The 17,548-nt window shown below is 46.3% G+C and overlaps 1 protein-coding gene across 1 annotated transcript in view; it reads right to left on the bottom strand.

Moving 5' to 3' along the window:
- Positions 1-14,827, bottom strand: part of WDTC1 (WD and tetratricopeptide repeats 1) — an 80,158-nt gene extending 65,331 nt beyond the window's left edge. The window contains exon 1 of the mRNA XM_012439789.3: positions 14,732-14,827. The gene's annotated coding sequence lies outside the window, so the exon portion shown is untranslated. The remainder of the gene's footprint in view (positions 1-14,731) is intronic.
- Positions 14,828-17,548: the final 2,721 nt, after the last annotated feature.

The raw sequence follows: 17,548 nt of genomic DNA, 5'->3' as shown, positions 1-17,548 counted from the left end.
AGTTCAAGACTAGCCTGGCCAACATGGCGAAACCCTATCTCTACAAAATGAAGAAAATTAGCCGAACATGGTGATCAGGTGAAACCCTGTCTCTACTAAAAAAATACAAAAAAATTTGCCAGGAGTGGTGGTGCGCACCAGTAACCCCAGCTATTTAGGAGGCTGAGGCAGGAGAATCATTTGAACCCAGGAGGCAGAGGTTGCAGTGAGCCAAGATCACGCCACTGCACTCCAACCTGGGTGACAGAGTGAGACTCTGTCTCAAAAAAAAAAAAGTTAACAGCTCAATTTGGAGGAATTAGTCTACTCATAATGCCAAGGTGACCAGTAATGTAATAGCCTGAGGTTAACGTGACTTAGAACAAAGTACATCTGTGAAGATCACATATCTAGAACGAAGAATTGAATGGTAATATCCAAATATGAAGAACCACCCCTTTCATGTGTGCTACAGTTCTTGTTTGGCTCTGGATAATGTAGCAGAAAGAGAAAAACATACAACACATAGGCACCTGGGCCTGAACTGCAGCTTCCCCCTCAGTGTGCCAATTAGTACCTACGTAGGCAAGTTACTTAAATTTTCTGTTTCAATTTCCTCATTTGTAAAATGGGGATGCTAACATCTACTTTAATGGGTTGTTGTGAATACATAAAATATGTATGAAAGTATATAACAGGGCTGGGTGTGATGGCTTACATCTGTAATCCCAGCACTTTGGGATGCTGAGATGGGCAAATCACCTGAGGTCAGGAATTTGAGACCAGCCTGGCCAACATGGTGAAACCCCATCTCTACTAAAAATACAAAATTGAGCTGGGCATGGTGGCACGTGCCTGTAATCCCAGCTACTTGGGAGGCTGAAGCAGGAGAATTGCTTGAACCTGGGAAGTGGAGATTGCAGTGAGCTTAGTTGGCACTACTGCACTTCCAGCCTGGGGAATAGAGTGAGACTCTGTCTCCAAAAAATAAAAATTAAAAAAAAAGTATATAACAGTACCTAGATTGTAGTCGGTGCTCAATAAATGTTAGCCAAATTTGAATTCTACTAAAACCTGGTAACCCCTGTTACATTTGCTCAGTAGCATGGATCATAACATTTCCCCTCTAATTTCCTACCAGAGATGAAGCTGACAAGGGAGATTTCACTGTAGGATGGAGGGGGCAGAATATAGGATGTCTTTATCACTTGTTAGGTTTGAAATGCAAGATTAGAAGGAAAACTGTGACTTTGTTAAAAGCGAAGAAATGCCACACAAAATCTGTACAAGAATGTATTTACAGCAAGGCTAGGTGCACTGGCTCATCTGCAATCCCAGCACTTTGGAAGGCCGAGGAGAAGGATCACTTGAGGCCAAGAATTTAAGACCAGCCTGGGCAACACAGCAAAACCTCATCTCTAAAAAAATAAAATTAGCCAGGTGTGGTGGCATCCATCTATAGCCCTAGCTACTGAGGAGGCTGAGGCAAGAGGATTGCTTGAACTCAAGAGTTTGAGGTTACAGTGAGCTATGATCACGCCACTCCAGCCTTAGTGAGAGTGAGATTCAGTCTCAAACAAAAAAAGTTTATAGCAGTATTATTCATAATAGCCAAAAGGAAACATCCATCAACTGATAAATAAACAAAATGTGGCATATCCATACAACAAAATGTTATTTGGCCATAAGAAGGAATGAAGTACTGATACATGCTACAACATAGATGAACTCTGAAAATATTATGCCAAGTGAAAGAAGCCTAAATATTGTATAATTTCATTTATACAAAATAAAACAAAATAGAATAGAAATAGGGAGTAGATTAATGGTTGCTTAGGGCTGAAGGGAATGGGGGGATAGAGAAGTGACAGCTAAAGGATATGGTTGCCCCCCCACTTTTTTTTTTTTTGACAGAGTCTCGCTCTGTTGTCCACGCTGGAGCACAGTAGTGTCATCTCAGCTCACTACAGCCTCTGCCTCTCAGGTTCAAGAGATTTTCGTGCCTCAGCCTCCAGAGTAGCTGGGATTACAGGCATGTGCCATCACGCTCGGCTAATTTTTCGTATTTTTAGTAGAGATGGGGTTTTGCCATGTTGGCTTAGCTGCTTGAGCTACTGGCCTCAAGTGATCTGCCTGCCTCAGCTTCCCAAAGTGCTGGGATTACAGGCGTGAGTCACTGAACCCAGCCAGGATATGGTTTCTTTTTAAAAAATTTAAGGCTGGGCATGGTGGCTCAAGTCTATAATCCCAGCACTTTGGGAGACCAGTATAGGAAGATTGCTTAAGCCCAGGAGTTTGACGCTGGCCCAGGAAACATGGCGAAACCCCGTCTCTAGAAAAAGTATAAAAATTAGCTGGGCATGGTGGCACACCTATAGTCCCAGCTACGTGGGAAGCTGAGGTGGGAGGACTGCTTGAGCCCAGGAGGTTTTGGCTATAGTGAACCATGATCACACCACTGCACTCCAGCCTGAGTGACAGGGCAAGACTCTGACTCCAAAAAGTAATTTTTAAGTGAAATTCACATAACATTAAATTAATCATTTTAAAGTGTATCATTAACAGACAACCTATAGAATGGGAGAAAATATTTGCAAACTATGCATCTGCCAAAAGTCTAATATCCAGCATCTATAAGGAACTTAAACAAATTTACATGAAAAAAAATCCCATTAAGTGGGCAAAAGGACATGAACACTTTTCAAAAGAAGACATACATGTGGCCAACAAGCATATGAAAAAAAGCTCAGTATCGCTGATCATTAGAGAAATACAAGTCAAGCTGGGCGCATGGGATCACACCTGTAATCGCAGCACTTTGGGAGGCCAAGGCGGGCGGATCACCTGAGGTTGGGAGTTTGAGACCAGCCTGACCAATGTGGAGAAATCCCGTCTCTACTGAAAATACAAAATTAGCCGGGTGTGGTGGCGCATGCCTATAATCTCAGCTACTAGGGAGGCTGAGGCAGGAGAATTGCTAGAACCCAGGAGGCAGAGGTTGCGGTGAGCCAAGATCACTACATTGCACTCCAGCCTGGGCAACAAGAGTGAAACTCTGTCTCAGAAAACAAACAAACAAACAAAAAATCCGAGTCACGGTACCAAAAAAAAAAAAGAAAAAAAAGAGAAATGCAAGTCAAAACCACAATGAGATATCATCTCACACTAGTCAGGATGGCCATTATTAAAAAGTCAAAATAACAGACACTGGCAAGGTTGCAGAGAAAAGGGAACACTATTACACTGTTAGTGGGAGTGTAAATTAGTTCAACCACTGTGAAAAGTAGTGTGAGGATTCCTCAAAAAGCTAAAAATAGAATTATCATTTGCCCCAGCAATCCTATTACTGGGTATATACCCAAAGGAATATAAACTGTTCCACCATAAAGATACACACACATGTGCAGTATGTTCATTGTGGCACTATTCACAATAGCCAAGACATGGAATCAAGCTAAATGCTCATCAACGGCAGAATGGATAAAGAAAATGTGGTGCAGGCCAGGCACAGTGGTTCACACCTGTAATCCCAGCACTTAGGGAGGCCAAGGCAGGCAGATCAGCTGAGGTCAGGAGTTCGAGACCAGCCTGGCCAACATGGTGAAACTCTGTCTCTACTAAAAATAAAAAATTAGCCGGGTATGGTAGCAGGCACCTGTAATCCCAGCTACTTGGGAGGCTGAGGTGGGAGAATCGCCTGAACCAGGGAGGCAGAGGTTGCAGTGAGCCAAGACCGCACCATTACACAATGGCAACAAGAGCAAAATTCCATCTCAAAAAAAAGAAAAAGAAAATATGGTACATATACATCATGGAATGACTATTTAGCCTTAAGAAAGAATGAGATCCTGTCTTTTGCAGGAACATGGATGGAGCTGGAGGCCATTATCCTTAGCAAACTAAAGCAGGAACAGAAAACCAAATACAGCATGTTCTCACTTGTAAGTGAAGTTAAATGGTGAGACCTCGTGGACACAAAGAAGGGAACAGACAGACACTGCAACCTACTTGAGGGTGGAGGGTGGGAAGAGGGAGAGGATCAGAAAAAACAACTATGGGGTACTAGGCTTAGTACCTGGGTAACGAAATAATCTGTACAACAAACCACCATGACATGAGTTTACCTATATAAAAACCCTGCACAAGGCCAGGCACAGTGGCTCATGCCTTTAATCCCAGCACTTTGGGAGGCTGAGTCAGAAGGATCACTTGAGGTCAGGAGTTCAAGACCAGCCTGGCCAACATGATGATACCCCATCTGTACTAAAAAAATACAAAAATTAGCTGGTGCTGGTGTGGTGGCAGGTGCCTGTAATCCCAGCTACTGAGGAAGCTAAGGCAGGAGAATCGCTTAAACTCAGGAGGCGGAGGTTGCAGTGAGCTAAGATCGTGCCACTGCATTCCAGCCTGTGCAACAGAGGGAGACTCTGTCTCAAAAAATTAATTAAATAAATAATAATGCAGAAATAGGCTGGGCGTGGTGGCTTACGCTTATAATCCCAGCACTCAGGAGGACTACCTGGGAGTTTGAGGCTACAGTGAGCTACGTTTGTGGCACTAAACTCCAGGCTGGGTGACAGAGTGAAACCTTGCTTCAAAAAAAGAAAGAAAGAAAATATATGTCCATACATAAACTTGTACATGAATACTCATAGTGACATTATTCATAGTAGCCCAAATTAGAAACAACCCAAATGGCCATCAACTGATGAATGAATAAATACAATGTGGTAATATCCACTGTAATGGAATATTATTCAGCCATAAAAAGAAATGAAATACTAATTCATACAACAACATGGAAGAAACTTCAAAACATTCTGCTAAGTAAAGGAAGCCAGTCACAAAAGACCACATATTATATGGTTCCATTTATGTGAAATGTCAAGAATAGGAAAACCTACAGAGACGGAAAGTAGATTTGTTATTGCCTAGGGCTAAGGGAGGAAATGGGGTGTTGGGGAGGAATGTGAGCTAAAAGGTATGTGTTTCTTTTTTAAGTGATGAAAATGTTTTGGAATTAGATAGTGGTGACAGTTGCACAACATTGTCACTATATTAAAACTAATGAGGCCGGGCGCTGTGGCTCATGCCTGTAATCCTAGCACTTTGGGAGGCTGAGGTGGGTGGATCACCTGAGGTCAGGAGTTCAAGACCAGCCTGGCCATCATGGTGAAACCACATCTTAAAAAACAAAAACTAATGAATTCTATAATTTAAAAGAGTAGATTTTATGGTACATGAATTGTATGTCAATAAAGAAGAAAGAAATACCTTAAAACCCTTTGTTTTCTCTACCTCAAAATCACAGATTATGAAAAGAAAATTTCATTCTTAGCCTTTCCTTCATCTGTCTCCTACCTTCAGCTGTGGTTATTTATGTGGCTTCTCTTTCTTAGATGATTAAAAGCATGCTGAGGGCCTGCTCTTCATCCAATTCATCCACTGATCCTCCGGTCTTCCAGGAGTAATATAAGCTCAGCAGGCACCAATAAATATTTGCTGAATGAATAATGGCATGACACCTTGCATACACACAATGTTTTATACCTATCAAACTACTTTTGTTCAAGCTTTTAATTTGAACTTTGCAATAATCCTTTGAGGAAGCTAGAAAGCTAATATGAAGTTGCTATGAATAATGCTGCTATGAGTGCTCATGTACAAAAATAGTCCCCATTTAACAAGGGAGAGCTGAAGCACAACACTACATGATACTGAGGAAGAAGCACTGGACTGGGATATACAAGGTCTTGGGCTCCACGCCAGCCTCTGCCTTTAACTGGCTGCATAACCCTGAGTGAGGCATTTTGCTCTCTGTCTATTCTGCCATTTGTAAATGAGAGGTGGACTCTAAGATAAGCTACAAAACCCCTTCCAGGACACTATCCTGCAATTTTTTTTTTTGAGATGGAGTCTCGCTCTATCACCCAAGCTGGAGTGCAGTGGCACAGTCTCAGCTACTGCAACCTCCGCCTCCTGGGTTCAAGCAATTCTTTGCCTTAGCCTCCTGAGTAGCTGGGATTACAGGTGACTGCCACCACACCTGGCTCAGTTTTGAATTTTTAGTAGAGATGGGGTTTCACCATCTTGGCCAGGCTGGTCTTGAACTCCTGACCACATGATCCACCCACCTCAGCCTCCCGAAGTGCTGGGATTACAGGTGTGAGCCACCGCACCTGGCCTATCCTGCGATTTTAACACTACTGGTTAACAGCAGACCAGACAGAAATGGAACCTAAAACATTTGTATTCTCTTTCCTTTAGACATACTACCTCTCATAGCAGGGAAATGCTCCCAACCAGGGTGACAACTGAACCCCTTTCAACATTCTGAATTATGCAAAGATGCATGCAAGTTTCCTTTCACTCTATTTATAGTGGTTCTACTGGAGCAATCCTACAAAAAAAGATGAAAGATGCAACGAAGTGAGAACTGAACTTCACTCTTGATGCATAAAGGTCATTTGAAATAGCATAAAGCCAGATATGGTAGCTCATGCCTGTAATCTCAGTGCTTTGGGAGGCTGAGGCAGGAGGATCACCTGAAGGCCAGGAGCTCAAGAGCAGTCTGGGCAACAGAGTAAGATCCTGTCTCTACAAAAAAATTTTTTAAAAAATTAGCCAGGCATGGTGGCATACTCCTGTAGTCCTAGCTACTAGGAAGGCTGAGGAAGAAGGGAGGAGGGAAGGGGGAGGACTAATTGAGCCCAGGAGTTTGAGGTTATATTGAGCTATGATTGTGCCTCTGCACTCCAGCCTGTGTGACAAAGTGAGGTGCTGTCTCAAAAACAAAACAAAATAAAACAAAGAGATAGAGATAGCCTAATAAAATGAAGAGTGTAGCTGTGGACATACAGATCTTAGGTTCAAATCCCAGCTCTGCCACCTATTTTCTGTCTGACTTGACATTTCTTTTATTTATTTATTTTTTTATACATGGGGTTTCACCATGTTGGCCAGGCTGGTCTTGAACTCCTGACCTCAGGTGATCCACCCACCTTGGCCTCCCAAAGTGCTAGGATTATAGGCGTAAGCCACCGCGCCCGGCCTGACTTGACATTTCTTTTTAATTTTTTTTCCTTTCTATATCTCTTACATCTCTTCATCTTTTTAATTTTATTTGTTTATTTGTTTATTTGTTTTGAGACAGAGTCTGGCTCTATCACCAGGCTGGAGTGTGGTGATATCATCTCAGCTCACTGCAACCTTGGCCTCCCAGGCCCAAGAGATCCTCCCATTTCAGCCTCCCAAGTAGCTGGGACCACGGGCATGAGCCACCACACCTGGCTAATTTTTGCATTTTTTTTTTTTATAGAAATGAGGTTTCGCCATGTTGCTCTGGCTGGTCTCAAACTCCTGGGTTCAAGCAATCTGCCCACCTCAGCCTCCCAAAGTGCTGGGACTAAAGGCGTGAGCCACTGTGCCAGACCCTGACTGACATTTCTAAACCTCAGTTTCCTATTCTGATAATACCTACCTCTGCAGGGTGAGGAGGAACAGAAGCACTTGCATGTAAAATGCCTGACACTGATCCTGTTAAATAGTATTTATTGAACAGTCTAACATTTTGCAAGTGTCATCTCATAGACTCCTCATAATAATCCTATGAGACAGGTGCTATTGTTATCCTTATCTTACAGATGCAGGATCTGAGGTACAGAAAAGTGAATTTGCCAAAGTTACACAGTTCTTAGAGAGTCAACCTATACAGTCTGACTCTAAGGGCCAAACCATTGGCCACTAAAAAATAATTACCGAGCCAGGCGTGGTAGCTCACATCTGTAATCCCAGCACTTTGGGAGGCCAAGGCGAACAGATCACTTGAGGTCAGGAGTTTGAAACCAGCCTGGCCAACATGGTGAAACCCTGTCTTTACTAAAAATACAAAAATTAGCTGGGAACAGTGGCAGGCAGGCACCTGTAATCCCACCTACTCGGGAGGCTGAGGCAGGAGAATCACTTGAACCTGGCTCACACCTGTAATATCAATATTGATAAAATTTCAGGAAGCTGCTGAAACTTTTTCCCTTACCATTCCTTACGGTTAACTTGACTTGACTCTGCTGATCTCAAACATAAATTTAAAGAGTCCATTTCAGGGTCATGGACTAAGTTGGCACAAGGACAGGTTCTGGGAAAGGTTTGCCTGGTAGACAGACTTATCACTAAAGCATCTTTGGGAAACTTCTTAGCCATGTTTGAGGCTCCTGGCTTAAATAATCCCATGTAGGACTGCCTGAATTTTTATCTGTAGAAGAGAGATGCTTCTAAGCAATGCTTCATTTTCTGGGAAGCTTTAGATAAAAACTCACCTTGATGTCTCCTCCCCTGCTCGATGGGCTCTATATTGCTGACTGAGCTTTTAAGACAAGGTAGGCTGGGCACGGTGGCTCACGTCTGTAATCCCAGCACTTTGGGAGGCTGAGGTGTGTGGATCACCTGAGGTCAGGAGTTCAAGACCAGCCTGGCCAACAAGGTGAAACCCCATTTCTACTAAATACAAAAAATTAGCTGGGCATGGTGGTGCATGCCTGTAATCCCAGCTACTTGGGAGGCTGAGGCAGGAGAATCACTTGAATCCAGGAGCCAGAGTTTGCAGTAAGTCAAGATTGCACCATTGCACTCCTGCCTAGTCAACAAGGGTGAAACTCCATCTCAAAGAAAAAAAAAAAAGAGAAATTCATGGTCTCTAGTTCTGCTGCCCAGGCTGGAATGGAATGTAGCACTATCACAGTTTACTGTAACACCGAACTCCTAGGCTTAAGAGATCTTCCTGCTTCAGTCACTCGAGTAGCTAGGATTACAGGTGCAAATCACCATGCCTGGCTAATTGTAATTTTTTGTAGAGATGGGGGTCTCATCATTTTGCCCAGGCTATTCTCAAAGTCCAGGCCTCAAACAATCCTTTCACCTCACTCTACCAAAGTGCTGGGGTTACGAGTGTGAGCCATCTGGCCAGGCACAGTGGCTTATGCCTATAATCCCAGCACTTTGGGAGGCCAAGGCAGGAGGATCACTTGAGGACAAGAGTTTGAGACCAGCCTGGTCAACATGGTAAAACCCCATCTCTACTGAAAATAGAAAAATCAGTCAGGCACAGTGGCATGCACCTATAATCCTAGCTACTCGGGAGGCTGAGGCAAGAGAATCACTTGAACCCAGGAGGCCAAGGTTGCAGTGAGCGGAGATCGCACCACTGCACTCCATTGTGGGTGACAAAGGGAAAAGCTCAAAAAAAAACACAAGAAAAACAAAAAACAAGTGTGAGTCATCACACCCAGCCACTTGTTTGAGCTTTGTGAAAAATTTTTCTGGATGTTTTCAGAACTTTGTTTTCCAGTGATCACAGCGAATTTTCCTGTCTAGTCTTAGGCCCCGTAATTACCTTAAGATAGTGGAAGGAAACAGAGAAAGGGGAGCATATTTTGATAATGCTATACTCTTTCACTATTTAAAAGCATCTGCAGTCTTGGATTTTGCTTTAACTTGCATCCTGACAAATCCTGCCACAGTTCAAAATACCTCTTGTAGAGAAGGCTCTGAAGTTTCATCCTCTAACTCTACTACTGCTGAAAGGTCAATGAAAACTCCACCAGTCAATTTGGAAATGTTTCCTTTCTAACTCAGTGACAGTTGTGTTACATCCAGATGTGTGACTCAAAAGGGAGCCAGGTAGGCCATCAGCACCCAAACACTAGCTCCCATTCTCAGAAAGTCTCCCGAAGAAGTTCAAGGATAAGTAGTTTTATAAAATCTGGGGGTTAGGAATAAGGACAAAATTTTACAAAAGTCCTGATCCTAACATTGCCCTCAACAGCCTCTGGATAGCTCCCTGGGCAAGGTCTGATCCTGTTCTCCACCCCACCCCCAAGAAAATGGGGTTAATACCTCCCCAGATGGCTACAGGGAGGATTAAGGGTCATTATTCTTGGCATTGAGCTCTTTCACAGCTCTAGCAGTTGTGACCTTGTATCCTAAAAGAAGATAATAAATATAAAAACGCCAACGGTGACCCTTAAATCTGGCTCTGCAGTAGTAGCTGAGAATCACTTCCTCCTATACTCTGGGTTTTTGGCTGCATCCTCCCCTTATTCAGGCTTAAAGTTTTTGTTTGTTTGTTTTTTTGAGATGGAGTCTCGCTCTGTCACCCAGACTGGAGTGCAGTGGCATGATCTCGGCTCACTGCAACTTTTGCCTCCCAGGTTCAAGCAATTCTCCTGCTTCAGCCTCCTAACTGGGACTACAGGTGCCCACCACCACGCCAGCTATTTTTCGTATTTTTTAGTAGAGATGGGGTTTCACCGTATTGGCCAGGCTGGTCTCGAACTCCTGACCTTGTGATCCGCCCACCTCGGCCTTCCAAAGTGCTGGGATTACAGGCGTGAGCCACGGGAGCCCAGCCTAGGCTTAAAGTTTTTAAGGTATTAGTCACTAATGCCACAAAGCCCTTCAAGGAGTCAGCACTATTACTAATAGCACAAAGAATGGGCCCCAGAACGCTCAGGGTTGCACTTAGGCCTGAGTTTACCCAGAAGAAGCCAACTAAGTGGTACCCCTTTACACCCAAGCCCTGGTTCTTGAAGGCAATCAATGAGGTCTAGTAAAAAGGATGTATTTCATCATTTAGTTCTCATAAACCCACTGCAACATAGGTGAAACTATAGCTCTGAGAGGACACATGATTTACCCTAGGTCACACAGCTAAGAAGGAGCAGGCATGGGTTCAAATATCAGCCCTATCACTATTAGCTGTATAACCTCCAGCATATTCCTTAACTTTCTAGACTCTCAGTTTCTCATTTGTAAAGTGGAGCCACCGTGCTCAGCCATGTTAGTTTTTACAGATCAGACAGGGAGGCTGGGCATGGTGGCTCACACCTGTAATCTCAGAACTTTGGGAGGCTGAGGTGGATGGACTGCTTGATCCCAGGAGTTTGAGAGCAGCTTGAGCAACACAGTGAAACCCCGTCTCTATAAAAAAATTTAAAAATTAGCAAGGCGTGATGGCATGCACCTGTATTCCCATCTACTTGGGAGGCCAAGGCAGGAGGGTCACTTGAGCCCAGGAGGCAGTGGTTGCAGTGAGTCAAGACTGCCCTACTGAACTCCTGCCTGGCCAACAGAGTGAGACCCTGTCTCAAAAAAAAAAAAAAAAAAAAAAAGCCGGGAGTAGCAGCTCATACCTATAATCCTAGCACTTTGGGAGGCCAAGGCAGGTGGAGCTCAGGAGTTCGAGACCAGCCTGGGAAACATGGCAAAACCCTGTCTCTACTAAAAACACAAAAAATTAGCCAGGGCCGGGCTCGGTGATTCACATCTGTAATCTCAGCACTCTGGGAGGTGGAGGCTGGTGGATTATCTGAGGTCAGGAGTTCAAGACCAGTCTGGCCAAGATGGTGAAACCTTGTCTCTGCAAAACTACAAAACTTAGCTAGGCGTGGTGGTACATGCCTGTAATTCCAGCTACTCAGGAGGCTGAAGCATGAGAATCATTTGAACCCGGGAGGCAGAGGTTGCAGTGAGCTGAGATCAGGCCACTGTACTCCAGCCTGGGTGACGAAGTGAAACTCTGTCTCCAAAAAAAAAAAAAGGCTGGGTGTGGTGGCTCATGCCTGTAATCCCAGCACTTTGGGAGACCAAGACAGGCAGATCATGAGGTCAAGGGTTTGAGACCAGCCTGGCCAATACGGTGAAACCACGTCTCTACTAAAAATACAAAAATTAGCCAGGCATGGTAGCGCATGCCTGTAGTCCCAGCTACTCAGGAGGCTGAGGCAGAAGAATCGCTTGAACCCGGGAGGCAGAGGTTGCAGTGAGCTGAGATCACGCCACTGCACTTCAGTCTGGGCAATAGAGTGAGACTCTGTCTCAATAAAACAAAAATTTAAAAAAAATTTTTAAGAGATGTGGCAAGCCCTCTGCTTGAATATCTGCAACGATGGGTAACTGACTCCTTCACAAGGCAGCCAATTTTCTTTTTAGAAAGCTACAATTTCTCCTATCAAACCAAAGTCTACCGTTTTGGAATTTATGTCATTTAATCCTGCGACTCCTTCTAGCACAGAGAACATCCAGTTTCCTTTCCCCATGACAATTCTTCAAGTATTTGAATGAAGTATCATTTTCCTCCAGGCTCTTAGCCTTGGTCCTTTCAGTTCTTCCTCATGTGTCACAGTCCCCGAGGCAATTCAGTATCATAGAGCAGATAGACCTGAGTTTGAATTCCAATCCTTCCTCTTACTAGCTGTGTGACCTTAAGCAAATTACTTAATCTCTCTGAATCTGTTTCTTCACAGGGAAAATGATTCTCACCTCACAGGACAGACATGACGGTTACCCTGGATAAAGTAAAAATACTAACTAGCACTGAGCCCAAGACATACCAGGCCCTGAATAAAATGTCAGTCACTTTTTAGGACATATCCCAACTGGCAAATAACTCTCAAATTAAACATAACACCAAGGAACTGGTTTCTGATGGCAACTGCCAGAACTTTGGCTTCTGAAGAGATGATAGCTAAGACAGAACAACTGAAGAGTTTTGTGGGTCCAGCAATCTGCAATGGCAGCCTAAAGATGCAGTGGAGCATCTGGAAAGGTGAGGAGGAAAGAAGAAAGGAAACAGGACAGATAATTAAACCAGTGACCCAAAGAAAAGACAAGTATCACCGGGTTTACATGTTCTGTTTGACTTCCTCTCTGAGACTCAGAACTGCACATGTGAGACACATTCCTTAATTTAAAAGGAGAGATGAGAGCTAGTCATGGTGGCTGTGTCTGTAGTCCCACTACTAGGGAGGCAGAGACACGAGAATCCCTTGAGCTCAGGAGTTCAAGACCAGCCTGGGCAACAGAGTGAGACCCCATCTCAAAAAATAAAAGGAGAGAAAAAAAATAATTAAAGAACGAGTTATAATCTAGATCTTCCTTAGCAATTGGTCCCTCAAGATCCACAAATGTTTGGCAGTGAACTTTAAGATTTTCAGTTGTGTTTCCAGATCCTAAAGTCTAGGTGTGCAAAAAATACCCTACATAAGATGTCCAATGAGTCAATACTGAACTCCTCCCAGCTAGAAAAACTGCCAATTGTATGAAACTGGTAAACAGCCGTTAACATCATCATCATCATCATCATCATACTCTTTACACATGTTCTCTCTTTCCCTTGTGCCAGGCAGGGAAGGTGTCCCAGGCAGAAATACGGACTGCTGCTCAATTATTCTGCAGAGTTGATCTAAAAGCACTGTTTCTTCAAATCAAAATAAGACTTGAACATAAGTGCTCCTACATAGGTCAAAAAAGGAAAGGAGAGCAGGACTCCAGACTTAAAGCAGCAGGATCACAAACTATGACAGAAAAGGTCGTTTCTTAACTGCCAATGAACTACAACAACCTGCAATGAAGAAATCTCAGTAAGTCTCAGACTTGGCCCAAAGAAGCCCCAATAGTTACTCCCTGGTCTGTTACAGAGGATCTGGTTGTTACACTCAACAGCAAAAATTCAATTCAATCCCACTAAAGATGTAAGAATCACAAGGAAGAATAAGCCAGAACTCAAGACAGAAATAGCATTAAGTAGTTCCTTCAGTACAGTGAGCAGAGGCTGGCCACTCACCGACTCTAAAAGACACAAAAAAGCTTAGTACAGACCACTGGGCATACCAGTGTACTAAGTGGAGATCTCATATTCTTTGAGTCAGAAGCTGCCCTCAAAATAGTTTTCTTCTCAAAACGGTCAGGCTTTGTTAAAAAGAGAAGACTTCGCTGCCACTTTACCTAGATCATCTACCCCATCCTTGGAAAGAATGGGGAAGCATCAACCACCCTACCAGGCTCCTAAAGTCACCAACTTGAGAGAAAAACTACAACGTTGCTCTAACTACTTCAGGAGGTTAAAGTCATAGAAGAAAAGAACTTTGGGGGAAACAGTCAAATTCGGCTGTTAGATATTAGTCATAGGCCCCTGCACTCTTCTCTAGAAACCATGGGAGTACACACGCAGAGGAGAGAGAGCCCAAGGCACCAAGTAAAGTCAACCAGGCCGGCAAGGGGGTGTCTCACTGCGGCTTTCAGTCCAAGAATTGGATCCTGCTGGTTCGCAGTCTCTTCTATCTCCTCACTTCCTATTTACCCTTTGAAGTGGGTACTGAATAGCCCATTTCCAAGCAGAGGCCCTTTGTATACGGGGTGCTACAGTCGCCTGGTGGAAACACCTTGGCAGAGTTCAGTTTGGTGCCAGGATGGGCCACTGAAGGCATCTGCGGTGGACGGACGGACACACACACACACACACACACACACAGAGACAGAGAGAGAGAGACAGAGAGACAGACACTAAGAAAGCAAGTCAGGCCGGCGTTGCCCTCCCGGCACTTACACCTGCCCCTTCTTCCTGACTCCGGCGCCAGATCAGATGTCAAACAAAAACTCCGCAAAAAAGTCCCGTGATGGAACGACTTCCACCTCTCCCTCGCCAGAGAACTCCCACAGTCTCCCCCTGCGTCCCGACCAGCCCTCCGCCCCCACCCCGCCCCTGGCCCACTCTGCCCTCCGCCCCGGAGAGGCCTGGCCCTTCTCGGGACACCCGGGGCCCCGAGGCGGGCGGGCGCAGGCCCCCAGGCCGGCAGGGCTGAAGCCGGCCCAGAGAGGGCGGCCAGGGCGCTGGGACTGCGGGAGCCGGTCCCCGCCTGGGCGCCAGCGGAGAGCAGGGGGCGGCGACGGCGACGGCGGCGGCGGTGGCGACCCGTACCTGTCAGGTCTCTTCCCCCGACCGGCGGCAGCGCAACTTCAGGAGCCCATGTCCGTCCGGGGGGGCGGCCCCTCTCCCGGGAGGGGGGGCGCGGATCCCGGGGAGGGGGCTGGGGGGCCCGAGCAGCTCTAGCCCCTTCCCATGCTCCCCGCCCGGCGCCTGGCCGGGGCCGGACAGCGCCTCCGCCCGCCCCTGCGCACCGCCTCACACCCGCGCTCACACACACTCACACTCCCTCGCGCGCTCTCACACACGCACTCCCCTCCCTCCTCCTCCTCTGTTTATCTCCTCCAGCTGTCTGGGGACCCAGGAGAAGCCCAGCAACGCGCATGCGCCACGCAGTCTCCGCCTCCGCCCCGCGCCTCACAGCCGGCGGCTACGCTACGGAGACCGCGCCCGGCCGCTTCCAGAATGGCTAGCCTGGCCCCCTACTAACCCGCCCCCCCCACCCGCACCCGGTCAACGTCTGCTGCCGGCGGCGCCCACTAACCTGCTAGTGGGGAGCCCCTCACCTTCGTGGCCAATGGGCTTCGCCGCTCGCGGGACCGGCAGCCAGTGGGCGGGCGGGAAAGCTGGGCTAAGCCCCGGGGCACCCTGGGAGTCGTAGTTTTTCGCCGTCGAGGAGTTCCTGCTGAGCGGGCTCACCCCACCCGGTTGCCATTAGTTACCCGGACGCACCTCCCACCCCGCCACCGGGTGAAACGCTCCTCACACAGCTTCTGGGACACCCGCTCACATGCTCGCCCACTGGTCCCCAGGCCCCCGCACAGTGTCTTAAGCGCTCCTTAAGACTTCCTCTGAACCCCCGAATCGTGGGACCTCTCAGTCTAGGGCCCCGAGGCTCTCCAGAACCGAGCCTCAGCCCACTGCTTTCTGCTCTGGGGGCGCTGCTGAAGTCGCAGAGTCCTTACTCGCGTCTCCTGGGCCTTAAGGAAGAGGATGAAAGAATCGGTCCTACACTGAGTAGACTGGCAGCCACACACACTCTGGCTGCCCCCGGGGTAGGAGGAAAGACTAGGTCCATCTGACCCTGTCGGAGACACTGCTGCTCCCACCTCTGAGGAAGAGACGCAGTTCCAGCTTTGTGGAGTCCTAGGTATGATGGAGGAGACACCCTCCTCTTTATTAAGGAAGTACCCAAGGTGACCAGGGTGGCACTAAGCCTATCTTCTTAAGGCAGAGACCAGGCCCCACCCATGAAACCTCAAGTCAGAAAGGGAAGACAAGTGTCATCACCTTCTGACAAGGGAAACTTGTCACTCACTCATAGGGTGCCCTTTGTCAGATAATAACAACAATTCACTTTTATTCGCACTGGATTGGGCACAGTCCCTTAGGTATTATTGCTGTTGTGTTTTGCAGAAAAGGAAAGAAGCTAAAACAGAAAGCTTAAAAGCAACTTGCCTCTGGGGTCCTGATAAGGAGGCAAATTGGGAATCAAACCCAGATCTGCCTGACTCCAGAGTCTGAGCCTTTGAACACTGCCTGTCTTTCCTGTGAAAACCAGACAGCACCTGCTCTCAGTAAGGACTGAATATATGTATTTGGTATTTATAGTGTTTATTACTCCATGCGTTTCTTGTTTTTTTCCAATTCTGCTCATGAGTACGAATTTGTCTGTGAATACCTGAATACTCCCAGAAACCAAGGTAGTATTCTAGTTGCTGGTGATTTCTCCCCAAGGGAGATTTCTCCCCATTTAGAGGAGTAAATCTAAAGGGTGATTTATCTCCTATTTAGAGGAGTAAGAACTGAAAAAAAAGTAAAAAAAAAAGTAAAAAGAAGAAACTACCCTTGTGAAATCAGCCCACAAAACCTTTTCTTTCTCCTAAAAATGTTGTGGGCCATTCCTCTTGACCTCTCCCCCACAGCTGTTCCACTGAATATAAAAAAATCATAGACTTTGGGACTAGAAGAAAGCTTTTAGATCATCTATCTGTAGCTCCCTGGGTTCAGGCTGCAACCTTGGTTAGGGTCATTGGGTTAATTAAATAATAGCTAACGTTTATTGGGCCGGGCGCGGTGGCTCACGCCTGTAATCCCAGCACTTTGGGAGGCCGAGGCGGGTGGATCATGAGGTCAAGAGATCGAGACCATCCTGGTCAACATGGTGAAACCCTGTCTCTACTAAAAATACAAAAAATTAGCTGGGCATGGTGGCGCATGCCTGTAATCCCAGCTACTCAGGAGGCTGAGGCAGGAGAATTGCTTGAACCCAGGAGGCGGAGGTTGCGGTGAGCCAAGATCGCACCATTGCACTCCAGACTGGGTAACAAGAGCGAAACTCCGTCTCAAAAAAAAAAACAAAAAAAACAAAAAAAAAAAAAACTAACGTTTATTGAATACTTACCATGAGAGATAAATGCGTACTAGTGGATTAAGAAACACTCCCAGCCATACATGGTGGCTCACGCCTGTAATCCCAGCACTTTGGGAGGCCAAGGCGGGCAGATCACGAGGTCAGGAGTTCAAGACCAGCCTGACCAACACGGTGAAAACCCATCTCCACTAAAAACACAAAAAGTAGGCGGGCATGGTGGTGCGTGCCTGTAATCCCAGCTACTCAGGAGGCTGAGGCAGGAGAATTGCTTAAACCCGGGAGGCAGAGGCTGCAGTGAGCCTGAGATTTCGCCACTGCACTCCAGCCTGGGCAACAGAGCGAGACTCTGTCTCAAAAAAAAAAAAAAAGGAAGGAAGGAAGGTGGGAGGGAGGGAAGGAGGGAAGGAAGAAAAGGAAGGAAGGAGGGAGGGAGAGAAGGAAGGAAGGAAGGAGAAAGGAGAAAGGAAGGGAAAGGAGGGGAAGGAAGACTCCCACAA

The sequence above is a fragment of the Aotus nancymaae genome, unplaced genomic scaffold, assembly GCF_030222135.1.
Source record: "Aotus nancymaae isolate 86718 unplaced genomic scaffold, 86718_ANA_hifiasm-v0.15.2.pri h1tg000053l, whole genome shotgun sequence".
In the NCBI taxonomy this organism is placed as follows: Eukaryota; Metazoa; Chordata; class Mammalia; order Primates; family Aotidae; genus Aotus; species Aotus nancymaae.
This window is presented reverse-complemented; position numbering and strand designations above follow the sequence as displayed.